The 19,432-nt window shown below is 35.4% G+C and overlaps 1 protein-coding gene across 1 annotated transcript in view; it reads right to left on the bottom strand.

Annotated features, from left to right (window-relative positions):
- LOC149791370 (proton-associated sugar transporter A-like) overlaps positions 1-17,310 on the bottom strand; it is a 46,650-nt gene extending 29,340 nt beyond the window's left edge. Inside the window, exon 1 of the mRNA XM_089969926.1 lies at positions 17,167-17,310. The gene's annotated coding sequence lies outside the window, so the exon portion shown is untranslated. The remainder of the gene's footprint in view (positions 1-17,166) is intronic.
- Positions 17,311-19,432: the final 2,122 nt, after the last annotated feature.

Raw genomic sequence — 19,432 nt, 5'->3', positions numbered from 1 at the left:
ATGAAGCATTATTCCGAGAAAACGAATTCATATTTTCCCATACAAATGCAGTAACCTCTTTATTATAAACTCATTTTCTTATTCTACCTAAGTCTTAATCATACAAAATACACTACAAGAAACAAAGTAATTGAATTTATGCTGTATTCAAAAATAAATACACAACCATAGGGTCATCAATACACAATAACAATATTAATGTGCACATAGCACCGCACAGCGACCTTTAAACTTCATCGCACGCTCGATAGTAGTTTTCAAAAACAATTGTCGTTTTGGTGTACTTAAAAAAAAATGAAATTTAGAGTCATATTGTGAATGAATGCGAATTGCAACAAATTTTCCATTGTTCTCGAATATACGGATTTTGTTTCCATGTTGATCCAACTCAATTCTGATTTTCTGATTATGATGGACTGGATTGATGTGTCAATTTAGTGCAGATTTCAGTTGAAAATGTTGTCAAAATTCCAGTATAGTTCGGTGTGTATAAGGTTTTGCAAGACATGTCATATTGATTTTCAGAACTAAGAAACTACATTTTGAGGAAATTCAAGAATATATTTATTGTCATTCTTATTACCAGCTAAAGAAGACATGTTATTGCCCTGTAACTTGCATCTCTCTGTTGGAGGGACCCCAGCTATGACATGTATCATACAATGTGTGTATTCTGACTCTTGCCTAGTATTGTATCAGAACAGTTAAACGGGGAAAATCGCAGAGAACTGTTGAGTGACTGCCCGTTTAGCCAGCGGAAATAACACTTGTTCGTATTCTTGGCTTATTGGCTCTGAGACTTTTAGTTTCCTATCAAAGCCTTCATTTGCATTTGTTCTCAAACCTGGTTTTTTGACAGACTTGTAAAATGGTTCGTCTGAGATATATATACCATAGCCTTTTGCTTCAATATGCATTTCTATGCTGTATTTTTATAGACCCTAGAGAGCACTGGCCATAGTATGAACCCTTCTGTTTGCGATAAGATACGAATATTTGTCCTAAATAATTTTTTGAATGATCAGAACGGTATTTTAATTGCTGTGTCTCTCACTTTTGTTGTTGACATTGCGAATACCACGCTAATTCGTGTGCTTGTTTGAAAGTTTCGCCTCTGACTCCGTGAACTAGTCCACATAGTTAATTTTATCATCTATACTTTCAAATGGACGAAACAGCTTGCTTAGTTAATTTACAAACAAATTGAATCAAACGAAACTTTATTGTCTACTACATGAGTGTAAGTAGTTTGTTTACAAAGTAGTTCCTAATACACTATAATATACGTGCGTGCAATATCAAGGTGTTCAGTATCGTAAAATATTGCACGATTCTGACACTGTAAAGTTAATGCAGGCAAAAATGAGCATATAATAATCAGCGTCTACGTCATACCGCGCGGGCGTACGTCATAGACGGAACACATTTCGTAGTGATAGCACAGATCACGAAGAGTGCATACCAGTACCACGCGATGTTAACAACCAGATATCGATTATTGGTAGACTGGTCCAAATATGGTTACACCTAACGTAACAGTAGTCGTCCAAACCTTCATAAAGATTCACGCATTTATTTTGTGTAGGTTAGTAGTCTTTATTTTTCAGCATTTGATCAGGAACGTAATATTCACTAGAAACACCGAATAATTATCTTGTGACACATTTTTGCGTGTTTGCTTTCTTATTTCCGGTAGCGAATAACCATGGCTGTCCTTGAAAAGACACGAGAAGGGTCTTGACCCGAGTTCAATGTTCTTGTGGTTCTTCTGGCCCTGGTGCCAAGAACCTTGTTCGAGAAACGAAAGAACCACTTTCTCGGGTTGAGAACCCACACCACCTCTATAGCGAGAGCAGACAAGAACAAAACAGGCGGAACGAGCCGAGCATTGATCCGCATTTGTTTTGTTTAAGACCAACTTGTCGTTAGAGTACGCACACTTAAGAACAATCGAGAACCAACGAGACCGTGTTCTTAGTGTTTCGGCGAAATCTCAGAAATGGTTGCCCAGGGATGGCCCATATTTAGATACGGTTAGCACTTCACGTACCGGAACCTTGGCTTGTGAAGATGCTAGCTACTGACCAAGTTGATCAACAGCCGTGAAAAAGGAGGAGAAGCGATAAATGTAATATGATTAATGGATTGGAATAGTATATTTTGAGACAATTTACCAAATGCGTTTGACAGAAGTGTCTTAAAACTGATTTGTATGATTTAAGGTTTTGTGATTTAGCTAACATTTAAAATAACATCAAATATAGTGGATGATAAAACGATCCAGTACGCGCCTATTCCAGCAACAACTATGTTTACAAACTGTTTTTGTAATAAATTTATCTGAATAAGGTCAGCTATGCAATCTCTTCACACAGTAATAGCATGGTAAGGTTAGGTCTCACTGGACAGTTTATCTGAGAATAATTTTACACTGAAAATACAAATGAAAACAAACTAATGATTTTTGTAGAAAGCATACATGTGAGACTTTGACTGCAGTAATCAGGTTAATTCCTGATGTAACTGTCGTTTTTTATACTGAACCAACACTGCCACCGACCCCTAAATTTTACATTCATTTTTGACAAGAAATAGCTATTTTGAATATTTTTCTGTGACAAGGCAGCTAAAAGAATCAGTATGTGCCTTATGCATGAATAAAGTTCCCTAGTACTATAACAAATTAGCATACTTTTCATCACCCCTCAACCATCTAGATTTTTAGATATTTACCTCTGTAGCAGACACACATAAATACGTAAGCCAAGTCGGCAGCTCATTTGCAGCCCAAGTTACGCATCTGATCTCCAATGCTCATCTAACTCTGACAGGCAGTCACCAAAAAGCCAACCTATTTCCAAGCCTAACTCAAAGTAAATGTAAACCACATTATAGATTTAGCTTATGTATGAATTTATAAATGCTAGGCTTGTAATAATTAGGTTTATGCCTTCTACCTTAAAAATTGGGGGAGGGGGTCAAAATACGAAACTATCCAGTGAGACCTTAGGCTGGAAGGAATACATCACATTCTGATAGTCTACAACAGGCATGTGACAAAAACTACCTCTCTGATTTTATCCGCTTATGTGTATTACAGAGGGTGGCTTTAAAACTTGTGTATACGGTCCGTCACCCTGGAGGAAGCTGCACATGAATGCTCTACAAGAAAGATAATATTGATGGATCGCACCCGTGTTGGAAAAGTCGATAAGTGAGAGGGTGCTCAAGTTAAATCGAACTCTTCCTACATAAACAAATCACTACAATTGTAAGGCACACTCCTAACTGACCATACTTTTGTGTATGCCTGAATCCATCAAAATTCTTCGTTCGCCCCAATCATTGGGCAGACTGGAGAGTGGAATTATTCCAGTAATGGACATGCTGTCTTATACCAGCCATGATACTGTAAATATTATAAATAAATAAATAAATAAATAAATAAATAAATAATAATAATAATAATAATAATAATAATAATAATAATATATGCAATAATAATACAAAATAATAATAATAATAATAATAGTAATAATAATAATAATAATAATAATAATAATAATTGTTTTAAACTTCGAATTTTGATACAAATAGAGAAAAGCCGGTATAAGCTCAATTTAGTCGTATTAGAGCTAACCTTGATGCACTTTCAGGCAGCAAACCATTTTCTGTCTTTATATCGTCAATCCAAATTATAAAAAAGACGGAAATCAAGTGAGGGTAAAACATTTTTCGATATAGGGACTGAATACAGGCTCATGACCATCGTCCAGCAAAAAAAGAACAAAAAAGACCACCTGACTGTTGTGCGACACAATAGGGAATAAATAACATAGTACAGTTACGGACAAAAAGAACTAAATACGCGGCATCTGGCTACGAGTTCCACCATCAAATTTAGATGTGCTTTTCAATTTAGAATACTGCATTACGACTAATGTGGGAGATTAAGTGTCCAGAAGAGAAAAAAGATATGAAAGGACAGCGTTGATTCTTAGTCAAATCGTGATATAAGGACAATTTCAGAAATTGTTTTCCAGAAGAATAAAAAAAAAGCTTTATTTCAATAATATAGACCTTGCTCAAGACAGATGAGAACATTAAGTTGCGCATGAGAAATGTCTGCTGGTTTATAAAAAGCAAAGTTTCAAGGTTTCGTGAGCATTATATGATTACCAACTAAAAGTTTAACAAGGCCCAAGCTGGACTACACGCATTTTTTAATATATATGGTTGAAAAAATGCACGAACATTTTACGTAAACGGTTTTCTGAAATCCCATAACTCTTCACTGTGCTGACAGTGAAAAAAAGACATCGGTGCATGGCCTGTACATATTGTACTGTAATTTCTCAGAATGTTCAGACATAGTACAGTTGGATGTGTTAATAAAATATTGGATGGAACAGAACTACTGTGCCAACTCTGCAACACAGATGGAAAGGAATATTGTTTTCAAATATTACGTCGTATAATACCGGTATTACAACCTGGTAATTATCTAATGCCACAGATACTATAAAGGAAAATAAGCGCAAACCATGATGGGGACAGTTTGCTTAATCAACATGCTTGCAGCAATCCACAAATGTTATATAGCTAATAACATACAGATATAGACATGTATTGTTTGCTAAAACTGTTATCATTTGGAACCAGGACCGACTTTCCATTATCTTTAAAATCACTTAATTCTTTGACTAGTATTATCCATTCCTAGGACAGAGCGCGAGCACGTAAATCACGTGCATTGAAAAACGAATATAGTCGTTTTAAATGCCAGGTAGTTTCAGGGTTTACTTTCATTTTGGCGTCACTACACCAAGTTAACTATGTAATTCCTTCGTTCTCTGATATTTTTGAAGAAAACCAGTGCATCAGTTAAAATCAGTACAATCTTCGTTATGTTAGACTCTATCGTGGTCACATGATATAAATTATCCAGATTATTTTGCATTGTCTGGAAATAATTGCAACGGAATGAAATTACAGAAGTTTTAGTGCACGTGACTTCCGAAACCATGGAATTAGATTTGTTTGCTTTCCTCATTCTATGCAGAAAAACAACAGCCCGAACTCAGTAATTGTGTTTTTTTCCCCTCCCATCCCTGTTTAAACTTAATGCTGTTTTCTGTTGAATACTAGGAATATTTGTCAATGGACAGCTAATTTCCAGAAAAGTGCAGTGACTAACCAAAAGACTTATCTAAATACTCAGTGAATCCTCTTTAAATCGATCTTAATTATCCAAAATACTTGTTATTAACTTTTTCATGTCTTATACAAGCCATGCTAATAGCTCTTCTGATCTGCTGTTTGTCATCAGACACGTATCTCAATACCGTATTGTCTCTGTTTCAGTCTTGTGCAAACAGGTATCATAAGCGTAGCTAGTGACAGTATAATAACAGAATGGGTCTATAAATTTTATAATGAGCTGCAAAGGATAGTAGATGGAGGGTCAGAGCAATGAAACAGTAAACCAGTTTAAACATTCTCTTACCACTAGATAGGAATATATTTAGAACATTAATAAAACTATGAAACAGTAAACCCGTTTAAACAGACTCGTACCTGTAGTGAGTGCTGGCTCATGCTAGGGGAAAAAAGCATACGAAAACAGACAAAATCCTTTCATAACATGAAAGAGGGAAACCACTAATAAGCGGCATTACAGATCTTAAACTTTGTTTTAATACTGATTTTATTGTACGGTTTTGGTTTGGTAGGCAAGGTAACTGTTAAACGATCAACACACTGCAACGCATTTAGAAATGACGTGCCAAGACACTTTGTACGTCATGAATAAAAGCAAGGGTCTCTCTATGATGTCTAGAAGTGTTAAAATAATGCAACCTGCTGAATGTGTATGGTTTGCGTTGGAAAAATGTCCGTATCATAAGATGATCTTTTGAATATGTATATTTTATATTGCAATGGTGTCCATATTATAAAACAAACTCTGGAATATGTATATGTTGCCATAGTGTTTATATCATATAAAACTCTGGTGAATAAGCATATGATATGTTTTCGATAGTGTCCATAACATCCAAAACTCTTTTGGATATATATGCCCAATGGGGGGGGGGGGGGTTCATGGATACCCGATGGGCTCTCCATCATCTCACACGATGGGACTAACAGAGGTGAGTTTGTGTCTGATGCATTCTGGGATACTGTTCTAGCTGGGAAGGTCTTGGACTTTTTAAGACTGTAGTGCATGCAGAAGCGAGGTTGTACTTGAATTTTAAAACTTTGACTCTTCTTTGTTTTTACCTTTTATTGCTTGTCACAAAGTATATATTTACTCTAGGTTGGAATAGGGTGACCTCCTGGGACGTTCCCCAATGTGTCAGATTTGTTAAATGTTTGCTAACTAGCTTTTGCTGGGCACTTTATAGCCAGTATTGTACTGATGTGCTATTGTAGCCTATGCATGTGCACAAACAAGAGTATCACTTACAGAAAATTACATATATGTTTCGTTCGGAAAGAAGGAATAGGAATGTGTTCGTTTGGAAATGCGGATTTGTATTGTTTTTGGTTACATATCCTGTTTATACACATTCCACAGTTTTAGTTATAATGTTAGATTGGAAATCAAATCACCGTGCGATTTCAAATTCACAATTATGTTCATCCAAGAATATTCGGATGCGGACGTCATTGAAAACATCGTCCAAAATAAATTGGTCAAGGTTGTATGTGCGATGTGGAAAAGCAGATTTAATATTCGTATCGATCACCACATCAAAAATTGTAAATTAAATGGATCTTAGCACAATGATATTGTGTGAGTTCTGAAATTCTATTTTACGTTAGGTTTTATAATAGAATGCTCGCGCTGGTGACGATCAATTGCTTGCATGAAAAATCTTAGTAAATAACCGAGTTCGCATATTATGTCAGCTATCCTGTTGTTGCAGCTAGTGTATTAATCATTATAATCGTACCTTCTTAATAGTTAATTGGGGTTTTTAAAAAATATATGTTGTCCATCTCTTAAACACTGTTATTGATGGATTTGTGTCACACGATGTACTGGTTTAAAGAATCCTGGGTTTCAAGGTAATATAATATGTGCAATGATAATTGTTGATACCGGTTCAGTAGAAAAATCCAATGAGATTCGATTTGGAAATCCAACTTTCTTATTTATTTTGCGGCCAAATTAGATATCGATATTCGCACAAATATGCACCATTGAAACGATATTCTTCGTGACTCGCAAATTGGGTAAATGGAAATGACACTTCAGTTGTTACGTGATTAGTACTGCTTATTAAATGCAGATGGAATTATAGTATAATGCTGACTATGAGGACGCATTATAGTATAATGCTGACTATGAGGACGCATCCGAAACTATGGAAACTGCCCCAACACGTGCCAGTTGTTTCCATACAATTTATAGATTCAAGAAGAAGCACTGAATTCCGGTTTCGTGCTGCACATTCCAGACACAATCTTGAGACAAGATGTGACTAAACACTAATTAGAATTGTGGAGAGTCGTCTACTGTTTCGAGACTGACATGTCCTTATTTATAACGTATGTATCAGATAGGGAAATCTGTATCGATTACTTTTTATGTCACTCTAGAAAAGAAAGTCTTTATATTTCATACAGAGTGTTTTTGTAACACTTCATTTTCTAATTTACTCGTAAATTGATTGTGCCTCGTTTGTGATTGATTGAGATCATCATTTAACTATGCACTGTCTGGAATCGTAAACTCGTCATTTATCGATCCGGGGGAAAATTAGAAGCGCCGAGTCTGGGCTTTTAGGACAATACATTTAGTTTTGCAGATGTAATATTTTTTAGTTTCAAATTTCTTAGGAGTATCTGATATGTTTTCTACGTGTAAATGTGATGTATTTAATTTATATTTATCCACCAGAAACTGAAACAATATCTTTTCAGGCGCTGGAGACAATTACACATTAAGCTAGGTGATATACTTTAGTTCGAACCCCGGTCGAGTCATACCAAAGACTTGTATGGTACTAACAGATGCCTCGCAGACGCTCAGCATTAAGAGGTTAGTGTTAGGACTGGTCGGTCTGGTGTCAAGATAATGCGACTGGATGGGACATCATGCTCCATGTCAGCGGCATGATGCCCCAGTGCGAGCCATCATTATAAAATGCCACACTGCAGACATCGTAACGATATGACTGAATATTCGTTAAAGCGACGTTAAAAATCAAAATCGCACACAAACACACACACACACACATTTTGGCGATAAATATATACAAATTAAATACATTCTTATAAAGGTTGAAGTTCAGGATAGTCTTCATCAATAATATTATTGTAATCTGTTTGGATGAGAAGAATTCCTTGTGATCACTTTATAATAGAGGCAAGGGCAAATTTCAACCGGCCATGATGTAAAGACAAATTTCTATCAGGTCCACGATGCAAGGGAAAATATCAAACAGAGCCTTGATGCAAGGGCAAATTTCTAAAATGGCCATGATGAAAGGGCAAATTCTAACAAGGCCTTGATGCAGTTGCAAATTTCAAGCAGGTCCTTGATGCAAGGGCACATTTCAAACAGTACCATGATATAAGGGCAAATTTCTATCAGGTTCACGATGCAAGGGCAAATTTATAACAAGGTCTTGATGCAACGGCAAATTTCAAACAGGGCCATGATAGAAAGGCAATTTTCTAACAAGACCTTGATGTAAGGGCAAATTTAAAACAAGGACATGATGTAATGGAAAATTTCTAACAAGGCCTTTATGCGAGGGCAAATTTCAAAAAGGGCCATAATACAAGGGCAAATTTCTATGTAAACTAAATCACCTGTTTTCTTTATTATAGGGTAACATTGATGACTGGCGAAATGATGCAAGGTGAGGAGCTGAATTGTGTTGAATATTCTTAGAGGAAAAGGGTGTACTGAATGCTAGACTTTGTCATACAAAATATTGCTCCTCTATGTTTCTAAAATTGGACTGACCATAACATTGACCATGGAGCTGCGAATGAAAAATAATTCCATGCATTCGCTACTTCTCTGTCAATTCTTGTTTAGTAAATCGCTGAGGTGGTCCGAATGACAGCTATCGGCACACATTTGAGGCATGATATCGTAGGATTAGCCTCGAACTTGCGAATACATCTGACAGAGACTCCCACCGCTGTGCTGAACCCGAAAAGAAGGTATATAACAAATCACATATACATGGGTTGGATATCTATAACGAACGTCTAAGCAAAGAAAAGATATATAATTCGTATGTAATAAAACAATGACATTCGTGATAAACAAATCTCGTATGGCTTCCCTTTCAAATGATTCGGACAGCAAATATTATCATTAGTTCATAGTTTGTATTTCGGTGCAAAATGCCGATACTTTTGCATACTGATTGGGGTCTAACCATGAAAGACCAAACTAAACTCTTATCATTAAAAAGTAAAGCAACAAGAGTTGAGAAAGAACGGTTAGATAAAAAGAAAAGAAAAAACAGTCCAAGATTTTCAGAGAAAAAAATGTGAAGGGCACATAGTGTCTAGAAGCGGTATATTGGAAAACTTCGTGTTTATTAACGATGGTGAGAGATGGTGTATTTAAAGCTGTCAATTACGTAGGGCGAAAAAGAAATCTATGCTTGTAATTATAGTTTGCTTGGCTCTGTCACTTTTCAAGACTGTATCTCTGTATCGATCTGATAAGACCTTTTTATGATATGGTGAAACCCGCGTTTAATCAAGAAAAATGCTTCGAAAGCAATTTTTATTTTAGGACAATTTATATTGTTTTACAGATCATCTGCTCCTGGGAATGAAGCACGCATTTGGCGAGCTCTTTTGAAGTTTACACAGATAAAACCATGCTTTGCACATGTTTGTTTTACAGTAATAATATCTGAAACATATATCCTCATATTTGTTTGCTGGTTTAATCTCTTCCAGTGGTCCTGAAACTCTAAGGACAAGAACTGAACCCCACACTAAGCAATATTTGGAAACGACGCGTTAGGTACTCCGACAGCTGTGCAATTTCTCATTGATGTACAACCAGCAATATTCAACAAGTAATTTTACAATTTTGATATTAGATTAAAAGGAAAATTCCAGCGGTGGAGAAACTTCGGTAATTTAGCTGTCACAGAGTGAGATCGCGAAATATCTCGTCAAAATTCGTTACATTTAACTCTGTAAATTCTTGAGATTTGCAAGGACTCAAATAAAATTAGTCAACGTTAAAGTCAACTTTCTGTTGAACAAATGTCGCAGAGAATTTACTGATAGTCCTTGAAAAATTCTTGTAAATTCTACAACTATCTAGAGCAGGGGTCTTATTTTTATGTTTTTACATCCATATAGGGATACGCTGACATTAAAGATCAACTTGAAATTTTAGACCAATAATGCTTGAGGACGTTATTATTTCACAAAATACCAATATAAATATTTATTTCTCCATATAAAACTACTAGACCATTGTAAAATGGTACAATTACATTTACATTAAATAAAGATGATAGCATGTAACAACAGTGACACAGAAAAGTCGTACAATGAAATGGAGCAAAAGAGCATAAAAAACCAGAGTCACGTCCGTTGTCGAGTTTCAAGCTAATTCTCGGTTTTTACTCTGCATAATAAGTTAAAGGAAACACAAGTCTAAATTGTAATTGTTCTGGAATGAGCTTGATATCGCATTGCGTAAGATAGATACAATTATAACGGCTGTCAACTTACAATAGACCAAAAAAAAAAACAATCAAGTTATACATATTTGTCTACTAAATGGGATCTGTTCTTTAAAAGTTTATGCAGCCTAAGCGTAGAATTTCTTAATCAATGGCCTGTATTTGCATTAACTTTTTTGTTTGTTGCCAAAAAAAACAAGAGCTTATATAAATGTGTTGATTGGTCATAAATAGATGAAGAAGAAAAAAAAGAACTAAACGGGCTTAATATGCTAAAAAGCAATTAAAAGTTATAAAAAAATCACAATGGCATTAGAGTATTTAATATTTTATTGCTCCATAGAAACAGGTTAGTGACGTTCACATGACAAAACCGGTGTTATCGCAATAATCTTCTTCAAATGTTAAACAAAGCAAAAGTACACGCTAAAGGTATGTAATTCTGTTTAAACACACAGTACGCCTGCATGCAATAAAACTTTGGTCGGTTTTTCGTTTGGCAATAAAGAATTAAGAAAAATTAGAGAAAGGACATTATAAAATTCAAGGTGCCAGCGAAAGACCAATATTGTATTTTGCCGGAGTCATCGTGCTCTTAAACCATGCCTACTGTGAGATCTAATCTTACCAGACACTTCTTGAGAGTAAACACCTGCCCATGCCCATAATTGACACATGTTCGATATTAAGCATACAAAATATTCGACAGGAAATATTAAGCGATAGTACAAGACGGACGTTTGACAGGATTGAATAATTAATACCTCACATAGATATCAACCGCTAAAATGAACCTCGTACTTCGATATGGCTGAATGGGTTCTGAAAAAAAGGAATCTTTCATCAATGTGTAAAAGATGATAACTGTTTCTTTCCTGCTATGAAATTTCTGAAAATGTAAATTCCATTTTAAAATGTTCGCACTTTATTGTTTAATATATATTAACTTTTTTTAAGAAAACCTGCTTATAGATTTATGTAACTTCAAACTTTTTAACATTTAGTGTATTTACCCTTGTTAGGTACGGTGATATTGCAAAGGTAGCATTTGTGAAATATATGTAAGCATCTAAGGATGTCTCAAATGTTCGTTGAATCACGAGGTCGGTTTGTGATCACTGCAGTACTATATACACTATATCTAGATGTTCGTTGACTAAAATACTTTCAGAGAATACAAATAAACAATTAACCCGATTAAACCGTGGATTGTGTTTGCTTGCAAATAAAAATTAAAAATTTGCGATGATTTCCTACATAAAGAAGTGGTTACAGCTACCGCCTAGAATTCGGGAGGTCGCCGGTTCGAACCCCGGCCGAGTCATATAACACTTATTTAAAAAATGGTACTAGCAGTTACCTCGCTTGGCGTTCAGCATTAAGAGCTTAGTGTTAGGACCGTTCGGCCTGGTGTCAGGATAATGTGACTGGGTGGGACATCGTGCTACATGTTTGCGGCATTATGCCCCAGTGCTAGACATCTCTGTAAACTGCCACACTACATACATCGTAGCGATATGACTGGAAAATTGTTCATAATACTTTAAAAATCCCCCAGAAAGCTCACACAACCACATTCGTACATAAATAAAAGTAAAGGATGATCTCTGGAACTTTCACTAGAAAACAAATATATCATGCATTATGTAGTCTCAAAACTAAAACCATCGGTTCCAAGTAATAAATGTCTGACTAGTAAGTAACTAGGGTATGCTTTGGATGGATGCACTGTAATCACGAGTTTGAACAGGATAGTAAACGTAATCATTGTAAACAAGCCGACTTTGTGCCATCATGGACAGTTTTCATGGCGACAGACAGTGATAGCACTAATACTGCATTATCAGGCAATTTGTTTCGTAGAAACACAATATAACTTCCGTTCTGCCGTGAGAGTATTTAAAACATGCCTTCTGCGTATACCAATGTACAAAAAATAATATGCAAAATAGACTTTCTCTTTAAAAAACACTAAGCTATCTGAGACCAAACAAATGCAGTTTGGTTGGATATCATCCTTGGTTTGATATAAAACCCTGTAATAGTAGAGGACATTAGAAACTTGAACAGGAATCTGATATGTTTATGAATTAGCTGAATCATCTTTCATAAAACCGGTCAGAATAACTGGAGAGAGAGAGAGAGAGAGAGAGAGAGAGAGAGAGAGATGTTATTTATATTTCAGTGTGGTCTATCTATAGATTACAAAACTGGAGGGTATGATTATGCTAGAATTAAAAATCTTTCAAACATATAGTCATCACTGGTAAGCAGTAATGACGGACGGAAACATGTCTAACAAACTCTAGAGATGTTTCAGCATAACGCACAGACTGTATCAGATTACAAAGAATCACGTGAATATCACCTGAGTTCAGTTATAATTTTTTAAACAAAATCAACAGCAGTTGAGTTTTCTGTATATTTCTATGCCCAGAAGTGCAACGCATCAAAATGGTGTTCCTTTCTTACTATACCTGCAAAACTTTTGGACGGACAACTAATGAGCAAATCAAATGCACAGAACAAACGTCTGTAAAAAAAATATTCGGCATCATGAAGGATACCTTCGAGTGTCTCATACCCTAAACACTACAGAATAAAAGAGAAAAGAAACACACAAATCAATAATAAAGTTCCTGGAATGTTCAAAGTTGAAATGAATAGTGATCCCGATGGAGAGCATTGTGGGTTAACTGTATTTATTCGGGATTGAATGTTTGCAAATGAATAATGAAAAGTGTGGTACAAAAGAACTTGAAATTCTAAATATCCAAATATTTTTTCTTAATAACAAGGAAAATTGCCAAGACATTAATTTACTCGTGTCTTTCCAAAATGACATTTACAGCATAAAGATTAACAAAACAGGATTGCTTCTGTATTGTGATAAGCTGATCTGTGTTGATTGAATAAAACATTACACAGCGCACACCAAAGCATCTTGCACAATGAGGAAAACCTAAACTCGTTCAAATTTGTTTATTTGTGCCTGTTCGCGAACATGTGCAGTTACACATTATTGCACATCACGACTTCTTTTACATCCGTTGTGGTGAAATACGTTAAAGTTGTATTGATCGATAATTCTCCCTCCCTCCCCCTCTCTCTCTCTCTCTCTCTCTCTCTCTTTTGTTATAAAGGAAAGCCATTCCATTTACGTGTTTGTCATTGACTGATTGTGCAGTTGATTCTTAAGTAAGTGTATCATATTCCAGGCAAATGTTTTCAGGTTCATAGCCTGGATTCCTATCTTTATCAATTCTGAGGTTTGTATCAGTCTTATATGAAGTCTGAAATCCTATGTAAGAAAACATAAAAAGCGAACAAATGATTGGATAATGAATGAATGTTTAGTCGAATCGTGAACATTTTTTTAATGTAACCCTACACTGTATAGCTATAACATCATCAAGGTTTTCATTACATGCCCATGGTTTCAACTTTCAGTTTTTCATTCCCGATAACTTATTTGGTCTTATATTTTCCTACCGATTCAGTTAGCCACATATCTTTCTTATGCCGTAAAGATGAAGTGTTTCAACTTGAAACGATCACTCCATTCTATTGGACCGATGTCTTTCACAAGCAATTTATGTTGTTTACCTTTGTATTGTTACCGTCTCTATTGATATTCATATCAAACAGCACAAAACGCTGGTTGGTGTCATCAACAAGATTTAGACCTCGTTTTGACTCTGCCTTCTGTATAGTTTGATCGGGATCTTATGTTGCTTGGTCTATATATGAAACAAGTATATGTTGCATTGGGGTATCCTTGTCATGTGCTTTTCTGCTTTGATGAGTTCCATATTTACCGTACCGTAGCAGAGAAAGCACACATGACTACTTATAAGAACGACTTTTATGGACACTTTTTGTTTGTGCTTCATACGTGAGGTCTTTTTATTTAAACAAATTCTGAAAGTTTTCTACAAGAAACTTGTGCGCAATAACAACACACACAAACGAACACCCATCACAAGCGCCACGAATATGTGCTTGTATTGAACCTGTTCATCTGTAGACAGAGTTTAGGCGATCGTGATTTTTCAACTTTTCTCTTATCGCCAGGATCGCTTAAATTATGTCCACCATTCTCACTAAGAATCGATTTGCAAGTGACCTGACCTCCTCATTATCTAGCGTTGCTTTTAGTGAGATTTAAAGATTTCTTTTACCGTCAAAATCGTTTAAATTATGTTTACCACGAACACTTTAGTAAGCATAATCTTAGTTATTCAAAGTACTGAGTAACCGAACTTTGTTCTCTTCATCTTTCATTCACATTGTCAAGTGTATTAGAACCTTTGAACTTCTCAGTTTATTTCTGAAACTCTTCTGGAACATTCTTATGTTTTGTTCTTGCTTTGTATTTTCTTTTGTTTCCTTTCTCAGCTCCACCAATCAGATTAAATGATTCCAGCAGATAATTCTAGCCAATTCTGGACCGTTAGTTACGGGTCCTCTGATAATTTACCAAATTGCAGACATTTATGAAACGACCACTAAGAAAAACATTGCCGCGTTCAACGGTTTGCCTTCATTGCTGCATATAAGAGTTAAAAGATTTTATACTTCTACCAGTTTTATTAAAGAGCAAATCGCTACTTCTTTGTGTTTCGATGTAATTTTTACAAAATTGCATTTACGTGAATCTTTAACACCGTTAAAGTATGTCATATCCGAACCTACGTAACTTGATTTCAGGAAAACGGGATGCTTAAATCCACAACGGATAAATATTGTCTAGAATGTAATTTCAGATTTAAAAAGTTTAACAACTTTAAAATTATTGTGTTTTCGAGGAAAGCTTTACTTTCTGATGATGCTTCTTTACTTACTGTCTCTACATATTTTACATTCATACTTAAATACTATCTGGATACGCTCGATTTGGTATAATGCAAAAATGGTAAGCAATAAAAATCCGTCAATTGGTATACTTTTTCATCAAACTCATTTATGTTATTACTAATGTCAATTTTCATTCGTCCATTCTACCACCCGATGTAACACACTTTGTTCCCATTTCCGTCCTCAATTGGGTTTTGAATGTCTATATTTTTCATTATTTCGTTTTTAGTGGCATTGTTTCTACCACTTAATGCAACATTCCTTTACAAACGCAATTTGATATTCGCAAAATTACTAAATACAGCATATCTACATTTCTTTATTTGTTTAATATTTCAGCAAAAAGGTCGGCCTCAGATAACAGACAATGTCTCCAAGTACCTTTTCATTTTACTTCATATGTATTTATTGTCAGTTATGCAACAGCTTCATTCAAGTATTCGTAATCGCTCAGATACAGTATACACAAAGTGGATTGACCATGCTACACTCGTGTCAGTGTAGCTGCTTCTAAGATACATCCAACTGCACTGTGTAATATCCAGGTGTTAAATATAAGACTGAGCTCTACTCTGTGTTGCGGGGTGTTAGACTTTAGTGACTCAAGACCCATGGAACTACAACCTGCAGTGAATCTGTTTCTTTATGTGTAACAATTAAGATATAGAGTAATCAACCTATTTTTTTAGTCAAATAGCGTCTGTGCTTTCGAGTGTAATTTACACCTGATCAGTGAAATACAAATGCAATAATTCCGCTGGCGTGTGTCGGATTCAAGTACATTCGACATCTCCCTACACCAGCAGAAGTGTTACCAGGTCAGTCCACTTTGTGCAATACCGTTACTTCACTAAATTTTTTAATTCAAGTTGAACTCCTTACCAAAATGTGCCTAATATAAACACTTAAAAGATGGTCATAAATTCAGTACTATTTGAGAGAAAATAGCTCCTTCGAAAGACTGACGATTGGTTGGTCAAAATGGTACATCCTCCATGAAGTATAGCTATTGAACAAGGACGCCATTTGCAAATTAATTCAATGAACAGAATATGTTGTATTTGTAATTCCATTGTTCTTTAGAACGAGTTTTATTTCTTCCTTGTTTATGCAGAATTTAAAAACTGAGATGGGCATGTATTAAGTGATATTACTGGAAGTATGCCAATGTTAAAAATCTTATTGACCTTTATATAAAATGTCGATAAAAAGGGGTATATCCCCCCCCCCAACAAATTGCGAAAGGATCGTTTAATTAAGATATTTTGTCCAGTAAATTCTTTGTAACACCAGAAGTGAATTCGCTTATTATTATGATTTTGTAAAGCAAAATTCCCTGGATTATTTCACAAATAATATATGACGACAGTCGTGTAGGGGTCTAATACCAGCAATGTCGAGACACTCGTTTCGCACATCTGTCATCTTTGTTAAATGTTGTGAAAATGCATAGTTCTCGCTATTCAAAGTCGACGGTAGTTTTTTCTTTAGTGTTATGTAAAAGACTAAAGTGCGACAATAACTGATCCATCGATAGTATTTTTTAACTAAATTACGATATCTTGTCGCCAATTTGGTTTGCAAAAAGTACTGGATGCAAAACAATGTAATCTAATAACCTTACCTTACACTGAAAAAATATCAACATCGGCAACAGTTCTTTTCAAGATTCGTCTCTTCAGGATTCCAGACTCTATCTTTGCTGTTAGTGATGGTCCTCGACTGGGTCCGCTCTGACACTTCTCCTTCCGATTTAAAGGCGAATCGATTCAAGCGATTCTCTCATTTATACCAAGCACATTGATCGCTTTAATACAACGAATTAGTTTATGTGACAGTGATTCGATTAGAATTGGCTTCCGTGATTGTATTGCTATATTTAGAGGCGTGTTGATAAAATAGCATTGGTTTCAATCAGCTTCTCTCTTTAATTGATATCCTGTTTTCGTAGAAATGCCAAAGCTCCGGAACTGCTGTTTAAATATTTTCACCAGCCAGGATTTAGTGTTTCGCACAATGTGTTTGAGACTGATACTGATCCTTTTCAAGTAAGATTACCAGCAGGTGCTATTTAGACCCAGTGGTCATAAATTTACCTATGTGGAGTGCAAGCTGGCGGCTGGTTCTATTTAAATCAACCAAATTATGCATATTTCATCACTCAGATAAAAATCAACGCACAGATTGCTGAATGAAAACTCTGACAGAATTTATTCTCTGCCCTTCAAGTGATGTTTATTTTTCAAGGTTTTCCTGATATTCAGTTTATCTATTTCATGTGTCATCTTCTGTGGCATCTATTGCAAAATCAATGAGTTGAAGTCGACTGTGGCCGTCGATGACGTTATCCTGAATGGGTGTATATCCATTGTCTCTTTGGGGTCTACGTCCTCATTGGCTAGTTGGCAGTTTACCGATCCCTCATTTTCCAATAATAAGTTTTCTTTTGGTGTTGTTACGTCTTCTTAGATAATAATTGCTGAAATTCCGTCAGTGTTTTCAGCAATTCGTCTAAATGTAACAATGACTTAAATGCAAAAAATTAACATATTTTATGTCACATTGGCCTTCTTTTGTTGTAAGGGTGCGGTACTAATTGGGCTACATACAATCACCTTGTTTGCTTCTTCTGGAACGAAGTCCTTGAGGCTGAATCCAAGGCAGTGAAGCATGCAGTATGCATCGCAATTACCATTTTTGCGACCAGGGTTTAGTGCAGCCTCTAGTCATAACAATATATGTATACAGAGTATAAAAACCTATATGGTCATAATCTAAATTAAAAAACGTAACATAAGCCAGTAAAATATGAAATTTAGGTCACAGTAACAATCTTTAGTTGCAAGCGTATCACCAATATCATACGTGAAGATCTGACAGCGACCGCTTAAGGGTCATGTTTTGGTGACCCATGCTATTACCATAATAGAAATTGTATCAGCCAGTCAGATGAAGTCTTATATACTGGCGCTTAGGAGGCTGGGCAGTATGAATGAAGAGAAGCAATGCGTGCCGAACGATTTAATTCACTTTTGAATTTCTGAAAGTTGAATTTCTATTGGCTAATTCAAAGGTCACCAGAACACAACTCCTGAGCGGTCTCAGATCGTCATGTAGTACAGCGGAGATCTGATTTTAATCAGACTGGCGTTTGATACTTATAGAAATGTATACACTTATCTAGTTTGATGAGTCTATCCTTAACTTAGTTTGAGAAATAAACTGGAACCACAAAATATAACCAGGGTATGCAAATTATAACATATAGGACGCATGGACCTAAATTTGTAAAGAGGATGTAATACTCCTCAAGATGCATCTCCTCAAAAATTATTCCAGAGATAACAATATTTATACAGTGTATATAAATAAACTGAACTAACCTAAATATATAACCTTAACAATAGCTTGCGTCTACTTGATATAGATGAGCTAAAAATGACCAATATTTGTGTCTGTTTATTTCTTTTTAATTCCTACCTTTTCAACTAGTAAAATGAGCTTTATTGGTCGTACATTATCCAACTAAAGTAACATTCCGCTTTAGATGTATCATATAGCTTTGTAAATCAATTACATTCAGTGTTTTAACATTGAACATTGAACATGCAAATGCAATTAATAAATACATTTTTGATGTGTCCATGGCTAGATGTAGTTTGGTATGAATATAGTTTTTAAATAATTGTCTAATTTCTTTTACAATCATCATCTTCCTCATCTCCCTGGCAGCATAAAAATAACGTATACAGCAATTTGATATACCATAAAGTACCGTTGTTTTTTCAAAGTGTGATCCACCCACAGCGCATTAATACGCATATATAAACATTGTTCCAACGGTAGGCTTTCGAGTCTATTTATCAGTTATGAATTTCCACTGATTATGT

The sequence above is a fragment of the Sinohyriopsis cumingii genome, chromosome 9 (assembly GCF_028554795.1).
Source record: "Sinohyriopsis cumingii isolate HCF-2022 chromosome 9, ASM2855479v2, whole genome shotgun sequence".
Classification (NCBI taxonomy): domain Eukaryota; kingdom Metazoa; phylum Mollusca; class Bivalvia; order Unionida; family Unionidae; genus Sinohyriopsis; species Sinohyriopsis cumingii.
Note: the sequence above shows the minus strand (reverse complement) of the source record. Positions and strands in the feature narration are given on the sequence as shown.